Source organism: Cricetulus griseus, chromosome X (genome assembly GCF_003668045.3).
Source record: "Cricetulus griseus strain 17A/GY chromosome X, alternate assembly CriGri-PICRH-1.0, whole genome shotgun sequence".
Taxonomy (NCBI): domain Eukaryota; kingdom Metazoa; phylum Chordata; class Mammalia; order Rodentia; family Cricetidae; genus Cricetulus; species Cricetulus griseus.
In genome coordinates this window covers 33,173,975-33,176,247 of record NC_048604.1, presented here as the reverse complement: position 1 = coordinate 33,176,247, position 2,273 = coordinate 33,173,975, and the positions used below count along the sequence as shown (strand labels likewise).

General features: G+C 60.0%; 1 long non-coding RNA gene across 1 annotated transcript in view; it reads left to right on the top strand.

Moving 5' to 3' along the window:
- The first annotated feature begins 863 nt into the window (after nt 1-863).
- Nucleotides 864-2,273, top strand: part of LOC118239424 — a 9,877-nt gene continuing 8,467 nt past the window's right edge. The window contains exon 1 of the long non-coding RNA XR_004771470.1: nt 864-943. This is a non-coding gene — a long non-coding RNA (uncharacterized LOC118239424). The remainder of the gene's footprint in view (nt 944-2,273) is intronic.

Here is a 2,273-nt window from a genome sequence, read left to right as displayed (position 1 = left end):
TTCATCCATTATTTCATTCATTCATTCATTTATTTTTGTGCGATGCTATTTTTGCATGCAGGCAGCTGGGCCGACACATTCTGTCTATGGACTATTGTTTCTGTTCCCTGGGTCTGGGCCCCTGATGGGAAAGGATGAGGGCTCCTGGAGGTTTCACTGTTAGGACATGTGGAGTTTGGTAGAAGGATTTGGTAGGAATTTGGTCCTTGAAGAAGGCATGTGTGGATGTGTGCTGCAGTCATCTTGGTGTGACAAGTGAGAATTGCTTATTTTCTCAGGGGGTCTAGGTTCCCTGTCCTGGGTGCACTGGAATCTGTTCAGAGAGCTGTTAGTACCATAAGTGTCTAGGCCCGGGCAAGGGAAGGTGTCTGTCCACAGAGGATCCAGAAATTTCCATGTCTGAGGGACACTTGGGGACTTCGGGGAAAGTCAAGAAGAGGTTCCCAGGGGTGCCTGGTGGTGGGTGGGGGTGAAGGGCTGTGGAGAGGAGATGGAATGTGACAGAGCCAGAGGTAGCTCAGAAGGGTTGCTAGGAGATGGCTAGGGTGGGGACCCGCTCCCAGGACCTGGTTGGCAACCGGGCGGTTGGCAGGAATTGTTCCTTCTTTTGATGTGTCCTTGTCCCCAGGGCATGGTCCGGTGTGGCCCGTCTCCTCTCCTGGGACGAGATCTGGATGTCCGGGGCCCCTCGCGTCCCCTGGTGGGGACCATGAAGGACAGCATCTACCGGAACCCAGAGGCCGGCACTCCGTGGCCAAGAAAGAATACCAAGTGTTCCTGTGGCCCTTCTCCTGCCTCTTGGGAACAGCAGACCCACTGGACGATTGATTTTCCCACGAGACTGGAGTCCACACAACTGCACGCAGCGGCCTGGCCTTTGCCTTGTGTCCATCCAGGAGCGACCTTCTGCCACATTGGAAGCTGGGCCTAGCGCCCCATTGAGGTGGGTGGCCGTCACCCCAGTGTCATCTGCCACCGTTCCCGTGTGCCCTGACCTCTGGGACACAACCCCCTCGATGCCCTACCAGTCTGGGGTTAGTTGGCAGCCCTGACCCGGAAGCTTGGTTTGGCGAAGGTGCTAGTTGCCAGCAGACCCAAGGTCGGCCAGGCAGCAGGAGTGGTCACCTTTAGGCCAGGGTCAAGTAGGTAGCTGCTGGACCTCAGAGGGCTGTGTTGCTGTTGGGGCGGGGTAGGGGTCGAGGTGGCCTCAGAATATGTTGGGAGGACAGCTAGGGGGCGAGACCGAGCCACCACCACTCCAGTCCCACCCACCCACCCCGCAACCACCTGGTCCGCGGGGTCATGAGTTTAGTTCTGAGGCTCCTGGCCTGCGGTCCAGATCCGCATGTCCTTTCTGTAGGCTTCCTTCATGGTACCCTGACCGCCAGCGCGACCCCCCCCCTGTCACCAGTGTGCCCTCACGCGGGGCCTGCACGGGGTTGGCGGGTGCCCAAGCACAGTGTCTGGGGGCAGTCCAGTGGAGGAGCCCCTGAGGTCCCTGACCACCGTTTCCGCAGCCCACCCGGCAGTCTGTACCCCCACTGGCATCCATCCCTTGCAGCAGGCTTAGATGGGGACACATCTGTGGCTAGTGTGTGGCAGCCATCTTGCAGCTTGGTGTTGGCCGCTTGGGGTTTTTTGGTTGTTGTTTCTTGGCGTTTTTTTGCTTCCAAAGGGCGGAGGGAGTGCACCCATTTCCCGTGGCGGTTGGCATTGACGGAGCACTACTGGCCATCCAGCGGATGGCGTTTGCGGATCCCGCCAGCAGATCCCTGTGCTTCCTTGCAAATGGCGGCTGGCCGCCTAGCGACAGGCTCTCCCTGCTGGCCCCACAGGACCCACGCGGGTCTCCTGCAGCCTCCTTGACCCAGGAGAGGGCTGGCAGGAACGAGGGCCCGGGTGACCTGAAGTAGGCGACAGGGGCTCCCTCGGCTTGCTGGGTTAGAGGCAGAGCAGCCTCACGGGTCCCCAGGCCGCCATGTCTGGCAGGATCTGGGGACCTTGCTGCCCGGGATTCTGCGTCCAGGGCTGCATCTGGCTTCCTGTGTGCACCTCTCCCGATTGCAAGGCCACAGCGTGTGCACAAGGCCACCCAGACACCGCCTAGCTTTTGCCTGAGCCTCCCCAGCAGCACCCACAGCTCACGTCTCGAAACCGCACACACTGCCCGGCATCTCTGGCCTGTGCTCAGGCTCTCCGGGCCAGGGTGCCATTGTGGCCAAATGTCTGCCCTCCATTTCATTCCCGCCTTGGTGCCATCCTCTCTCCTCTCG